Source organism: Camellia sinensis, chromosome 7 (genome assembly GCF_055761805.1).
Source record: "Camellia sinensis isolate YWXY chromosome 7, ASM5576180v1, whole genome shotgun sequence".
NCBI classification, from domain to species: Eukaryota; Viridiplantae; Streptophyta; class Magnoliopsida; order Ericales; family Theaceae; genus Camellia; species Camellia sinensis.
Window position 1 is genome coordinate 26477467 of NC_138967.1, and position 8225 is coordinate 26485691.

Here is an 8225-nt window from a genome sequence, read left to right on the forward strand (position 1 = left end):
AGAAGGTGTTTCACGGTTTGGAGAGAGGAAATGGAAGAAAAAGTGAGAGAAAAGGTCAAGTGAGGGCCTTTATATAGTACTAGGTCCAAAATAGATATAAGCCCCAAAGTCAACTCAAAATATTTAGTCAAAATATTCCCAAAAAGTAGGTCCAAACCGTGAGAAAAATCTGGGAAAAAGTCGCAGGTGTCGACCCTTCACAACACAGGTGTCGACACCTAAGAAGAAATCTGGAACACTAAGTGTGACTGCACTGCAGGTGTCGACCCTTCCCTAGGCTGGTGTCGACACCATAATGCAGTGGGCAATTTCAGAACAAGGGTCGACCCTTCCACAGATTGGTGTCGACCCTTGCGGCCAACCAAAAAGAGAACGTGTTGACACCGCCAAGGCTGGTGTCGACACTAAAATGCAGTGAACAAATTCAGAACAAGGGTCGACCTTTCCCAGCTTTGGTGTCTTCCCTTATGGCAAACAAAAGAGAAGGTGTCGACACCGCAAGACCGGTGTCAACCCCAGAACATGATTTTCAAGTTTCCAAACAACTTTTCAATGCGAACGAGCGTGAACGAGCAATCCTAACAAGTTTAAATCAATTTGTACACCTTCAAAACTGAGGTACAACAACACCAAAGATTCCCAAAATAAAATAAAGGGTTCAAATACATTTACGAAAAGCTTTAAAGGGCTCCAGTGCTATAGGCCCGACCCATTGACAATGTAAATATTCACATTGACATGTTAACATTCACATTAATAGGAGTGTAAAATTGGCCTGCGTCCCGCTGCGGCGCGAAACCTGCCCGCGGCCCATGGACAGCCTGGGACGGACCCGGTCTGGCCCGTTGACAATGTGAATATTCACATTAACATGTTAACATTCACATTGATAAGAGTGTAAATTTGGTCTGCGGCCCATGGGCGGCCAAAAGCCCGGGCCCGCCCCGTGACAATGTGAATATTCACATTGACATGTTAACATTCACATTGATAGAAGTGTAAGATTAGCCCGTGCCTCGTGGCTACCCGAAACCTGCCCACGGCCCATGGGCGGCCCGGCCGGACCTGTTGACAATGTGAATATTCACATTGACATGTTAACATTTATATTGATAAGAGTATAAAATTGGCCAGCGGCGCAAAGCGGGCCCGACTCGGCCCGTTGACAATGTGAATATTCACATCGATAGGAGTATAAAATTGGACCAGCGGCCCAGGACGAGCTTGACCCAGCCCGTTGACAATGTGAATATTCACATTGATAGGAGTATAAAATTGACCAACGGCCTAGGGCTGGCCCGACCCGGCCCGTAGACAATGTGAATATTCACATTGATAAGAGTATAAAATTGGCCAGCGGCCCTGGGCGGGCCCGACTCGGCCCGGTCCGTTGACAATGTGAATATTTACATTGACATGTTAACATTCACATTGATAGGAGTGTAAAATTAGCCCGCGTCTCGTGGCTGCCCGAAACCTGCCCACGACCCATGGGCGGCCTGGGGCGGCCCGGCCTAGCCTGTTGACAATGTGAATATTCACATTGATATGTTAACATTTACATTGATAAGAGTATAAAATTGGTCCACGGCCCATGGGCAGCCAAAAGCCCGCCCGCCGTCCGGGGAGGGCCCGGCCCAGCCCGTTGACATTGTGAATATTCACATTGACATGTTAACATTCACATTGATAGGAGTGTAAAATTAGCCCGCACCTCGTGGCTACTCAAAACCCGTCCACGACCCATGGGTGGCTCGAGGCAGGCCCGGCACGGCCTATTGACAATGTGAATATTCACATTGACATGTTAACATTTACATTGATAAGAGTATAAAATTGGCCAGCAGCCTAGGGCAGGCCCAACCCGACCCATTGATAATATGAATATTCACATTGACATGTTAACATCCACATTGATAAGAGTGTAAAATTGGCCCGCAGCCCGTGGGCGACCCGAAGCCCGACCGCAGCCCGAGGCGGGCTTGGCCCGATCCGTGACAATGTGAATATTCACATTGACATGTTAACATTAACATTTATAGGAGTGTAAAATTTGCTTGCTGCCCGAAACTTGCACGCGGCCCGGGGTTGACCTCTCCCAGCCCATTGACAATGTAAATATTCATATTGATATGTTAAAATACACATTGATAAGAATGTAGAATTGGCCCGCGGCCAGTGGACTGCCCGAAGCCCGCCCACGGCCCGGGGCAGGCTCGTTTCGGTCTGGGCTTGAGCATGTCTGAGACCCTAGGTTAGGGCCTAGGTCATCACTTTGAAGTCCGACCCAGCCCATCCGCCCACTTAAGGCCCATTCAAGGGTCGGTTCGAGGCCAGCCCGCCCGAGGCGCAACTTTTTTTTTTCTGGAAAATAATAAATTTTTGATAGAAAAAATTTAAAAAAATTAAAAAAAAATGGCCAAGCCCGACCTAAGCTCGAGGCTAGGCCCAGGCCCACCGGCCTGACCCGAGGCTCGATCCATCGGCTCGTCCAAAGCCCGAATACCCTTATGCCAGGGCTAGGGCCTAGGCTTGGGCCTAATTTTTTGGCCCGTGGGCCGGCCCGACCTGGCCCGGGAAAAGCTCGTTTGGGCCCAGGCTCAAGCCTAGTCCGAGACCCTAGGCTAGGGACTGGGCCATCACTTTGAAGCCCGGCTCGGCCCATCGGCCTGGTTTTGGCCCATTCAAGGCTCGGTCTGAGGCCTGGCCCGCACCGAGGCCTAGTGTCTTTTTTTTGTTAACAATAATAAAATTTTGGTAGAAAAAATTAAAAGAATTAAAAAAAATGGCCAGGCCTGCCCCAGGCTGCCCACAGGCCGTGGGCGGGTTTCGGGCAGCCACGAGGCACGGGCAAATTTTAAACTCCTATCAATGTGAATGCTAACATGTCAATGTGAATATTTACATTGTCAACGGGCCGGCCCCGCCCTGGGCCGCTGGCCAATTTTATACTCTTATCAATGTGAATGTTAACGTTTCAATGTGAATATTCACATTGTCAACAGGCCGGACTAGGCCCGCTACAGGCTGTCCACTGGCCGTGGGCGGGTTTCGGGTAGCCACGAGGCGCGGGCTAATTTTACACTCCTATTAATGTGAATGTTAACATGTCAATGTGAATATTTACATTGCCAACGGGCCGAGCCGAGCCCGCCCTGGGCCATCGACGGGCTTTTGGCTGCCCATGGGCCGCGGGCCAATTTTATACTCTTATCAATGTGAATGTTAACATGTCAATGTAAATATTCACATTGTCAACGGGCCGGATCGGGCCCGCCCCGGGCCGCCCATGGGCCGCGGGAGGGTTTCGCGCTGCCATGGGACGTGGGTCAATTTTCCACTCCTATTAATGTGAATGTTAACATGTCAATGTGAATATTCACATTGTCAATGGGTCGGGCCCGTCCCGGCCCGACTCGAATTTTTTCGGGCACCCACGAGGATAGACATTGGCCGGGCCCCTACACATTGACAATATGAACATTCACATTGACGGTGTGAACATTCACATTTGGGGTATTTTGGTAATTATGTCACCCATAGGACTTATTGAAACATAAGAAAATAATGTGAGCTAAATGGAATATAAGTAGATGAAAAGGGTATTTTGGTCTTTTTATCTCAAATAGGACCTAATGGAATAGTTAAAAAGAATATGGGTTGGATGGAACAAAGCTCTTAGAAAGTGGATTTATCAAAAAAGCTCCCATTCTGTTTATATGTTCAGTTTTTTTTTTATCTACTTAATTTTTCCCCATAAATTATATCTATATGTTCAATTTTTTTCTTAAATTCTATTTATTTGTTCAATTTTTTTTTCATGAATTATATTTGTTATTTTTTTTATTTATTTAAATCTTTGTTATTGAAATATACCAAACCACTATCTGTTCAAAATTTGAACAAATCTTTCTTTTATTTGTTGCACCACAATTTTTTTTATCTGTTGCAATCATCATTTTAGCAATATATTTATTTGTCATCAACAATTGTAACTACAACTACAACTACAACTACATTGAAACACACACACACACACACACACACACACTCTTAGATACTCAGATCTACGAAAACAACAACAACAAATTTGAACAGATCTAAACAGATTAGATCTGAGAAATACAACCACATGGAATCTACGATGGAGATTGCTCCAGCAATCCAGTCGCCATAGACTGCGTTGTCAAGATTGTCAGCTGTGGTTTCGACAACAATAACCAGTGTACTGGATCACGAAAAATTCAAGGGAAACTACTTGCGGTATCAATGGCTATTGCTACATCACACGCAAGATCGGGAGAGAGAGAGAGAGAGAGAGAGAGAGGGTTTTGGCTATGCCAAACAGTTAATGAACAGATTCCTCAAGATCGACTGCCGCAAGATCACGCGCTTCTCCGCCGTCTTCCTCCGTTGCCATATATCTGTTTGGAGATGCATTTACTAGGCCTGAGATGTGCGCAAAGTTCACTGCCGATTTGATCTAGTCAACTGCTGCGACCTAGTGTTTTCAGATCTAATATTTGTTAATCGATCTAGGGTTTTACCTTGCATATATCTCGTTGTGATCGTTATGATATGGGTGGCTTTGATTGGAAGAAGTCCAAATCAGATCTGATAACACGCGCCAGTGATTGAAGACGGCGACGTAGCAGAAACAACTGTAGACACCCCATTTTTGACCGCCCTTAAGGCTTGGGCACTACTGATGGTTTACTTGGTGGTGAAAGGTGTGCAGGGCAAAAGTTTGATTTCTTCGACAAGAGGATAGTCAAATCCTAACCTCACACCGTATTTTGGACCAAAGCTATTTTGAATGGTTTTTAGACCTTAAAACCCTCTCTTTCAAAACCTTTTTAAAATAGGTTCTTACGATGTCCCGACGCTCGCATTTTGTTAAATGTCACGCCTTTTGGTAAACCGAGCAAGAACAGAGTGGAAATGAATGAATGAGAGATGAAATCTTTGAAAAATCTTTCAAAACACCTTGTTTAGGGGTTTAGAGTTGAAGAAAATGGGAAAGGAGAGAAGAGAACTAGCTTGGGAGAAGTTCGACATGACTCCAGGTAGGACCAAAATTGTGCGGCTTCACCAAAAGGGGGATATCTCTTAGCACAGTTATATTTTTTATACAAGGTTGCCACCATTGGAAAGCTTACTTCTGGGGCTTCAATTTGCACATAAGAATGACCTGAAAAGGCAACCAGATGAAGGAGTTAGGCTTTATTCAAGTCGGGGACTGAGGCTGATTTTTTATGCTGGCCTCTATGGAAGTGTGCCGGCCGATAATGGCCAATGCCTGCCCATGCCGGCCAAAAATGGTAGGGTGCCGACCAACAATGAGAAGGTGCCGGCCATTGATGCCAGAAAGCAGATTTCAACAGATATTTTATCTCCAACTGGCACAGCTGTCTTGGCTGAGATATTTTCGACAAAACCTTTGCTTTTTGCTATATATGAGGCCATATATCATATATTCAAGGGGGTTAGAACACTTAGAACTTCTTGAGCAAGTTTTGAGAGCCTCTCTCTCTACACCTCTCTCTCCACATTCCTCTCTCTCAAGAACTCTTGAGCATTTGTGCTAGAAGGCTTGCATACAACCATCTTCAACCTATCAACCCTTGAGAAGAGTTGATCACCATTGGCTTGAGGTCCCTTGGAACTTACTTTTGGGCTGATCAAAGGTTGTTTGGCTCAGATTTGGGGCTGTTTTGCTGCTGTCCTTCAAGGTTCTTCAAGGGTAAGCACTTACTCATTTGAAGCTTTGTTTTGCATGCTTGTTTTACTATCATTTCAAACTATTTTTTGCTTGGTTTTGAACTGAAGAAAGGTCTGATTTTCAGTCCTAAAAGTCTTGGTTTAAGCCTTATTTGGCTAGGGGGTTGTCTCTCCCTTTTGTTCCTTAGCTTGTTTAGCTTTTGAGCCATCTTTCAAGGCCTTTCAAAACAACTTTTCATTGCCTTTTGACCACCGAAATCCAGAGGATTTTCAATGATAAAAACCCTATTTTGAGGCTCAAAATAGGAGGGGGTGGTCCCCCCCTCCGCTTGTCTTGTTTACTTGTATATTTGGCCTTCCAAAGGACCATCCCTCTATGCATTTTTGAGGCTTGGTTCAGGCCCTTTTTCGTAACTTTTAGGAGCTGCCTTGGCCCTGTCCAAGGCTGGTTTGGTCATGCCTTGCTTTCATCTTGTATGTGTAATGTAACTCCATCCATAGCTCATCAAAGTAGCATGTGTGCTTGGTTTTTGTTGAGTCCATTTCAGTCCATTTTTGGTGATGTTTTACCATGCCATGAACCTGTTTTGGGTTGGTTTGGTTACTTCATGCTTGCATGATGCACTTGTAGTGTAAATCCCCTAAACTAGCTTCATATGATCCATGCCATGCCATGTCATTTTAGCTTGTTTGGTTTACATTCCAGCATGTATTTGGTTATCATTTGGCATGTTATGACCCTATCCATAGTTGGTTTGACATCCTTTCCATGCTCCATGTAGGTGTAGAACAAATCTTGTTTGCTAGCCATTTGTGCATGATGTTTTAACTCATCATACTAGCATATTTTGGCTTTACTCAAACTTGATTTTATGCTTATTTTGAAATGTTCTAGGACTGTTTTGGGCTGCCATGGCCATATCACTCGTGCTTTGTATAGCTATAGTATAAATGCTTAGGCTAGTCTTGGGTTTTGTGGCCCCTACCATGCCATACATGTGATGTTTGCATGCTTTGCCCTCATTCCATATGATATTTTAGTCCATGAAATGTTGTCATACACTTGCATTTGACATGCCTTGAATGCTTTATAGAGCTGGTGCTTTATGCCTCAAGAATGAGCTTTTGTGCATGCCATTAAGCCCAAGCCTTTGGCTCATCATTTCAGTGCATTTTGGGTCCTATTATACCATGAGGTAACTCTGATTTATGTCGCCCAAGTCATGCCATGTTTGGTTTCAATAGGGGTAGTGCATTGCCTCTTTAAAGCCTTGCATGCTCCATGTTTTTGGCTTTGTGTTCTAGCCTTTGTTGGCTAGCTTTGAGCTTAGTTTTGGTCTTATTTGGACCTACCCTAGGACTATTTTAGATCCCCTCGGCCCCTTGGGGCTTGCCTTGTATGGCCGTGGCTTAAGTCCCTTTGCTTATCTTGAGCTTTGAGCATTATGACATGCTATAGTTGCATGGTTGATTTGATTTGGCATCACTTTACATGAAATTTCAGAGCTTACCTCATTGTCATACATCTGTGTTTGTTGCTCCGTAAGTGTGTTTAAGAGTTGTCTTCTTTGTGCCTTAACACTTGAGCCACTTGGCATATATGTTTGCCTTGCCATTTTATGCTTTTCATGCCATCAATTTATCACTTATGGCTACTGATTTAGACCTATTTGAAAGCTGTCCATCTTTGGTGCAAGCCCATCTTACCATGTTGTCGCATGCTTGTTTCATCTTGTATGTTGTTGCATACTTGTCCACCTTTGCGTGCCTTGCATGTTTGCATATCCATGTTGCATTTTGCCATGTTGTTCAAGGTTGACACCTCACATCATGCCTATGTGCTTGTTGCATGTCATTAGCCTTGTTAGGTTATTCGCATTGCGTGTTTGTCATCCTTACGCGTTGTATTGTTTGGATTAAGTGTTAATCCGAACACGAGGAACGAGGGGCGTTTCATACTCTGAGTGATGGAACGCGTCTCAATTCTCAGTCGCTGAAGCTCTTGATGATTCATGATAGAGTTCTAGGGTTTACTTGCTTTATTTGTGCATTCATTTTCATATTGATTTGCACAAGTTGGATCTCTGGCCATCATGCATCGGGATGCGTGATTGATGGTCGTGGATCCGATTAGGCCTCTCCCTTGATGTTTTGAGGTGATTTGGGGTGGCATAGTGCGTATATACCCTTGGGAGATGCTCTCATTCCTCTATTTTGTGCTTTGTTGCAGTTTGGTGTCACAGCACACCAGTGGCCAACAGTGCACCACTGATCGCCGGCAGTGTCACACCCTTGGCCGGCAATGCCCTGTTGTTGGCCGGCATCTCTCCTTTCATGGCCAGCAGGCCACTGGTAAATTCCCCAGCAGTGTTCTCGTAAGTTGCAGCAACAAACACTGGAAGAAACCCTGCAAACAGAGCCTCTAAAGAGCAACCGGAAGGCGTTTCGAGGCAAGGAACCGAAGCGAGCATGCATACCCTCCTCTTCTTCAAACAGAGCTGGAG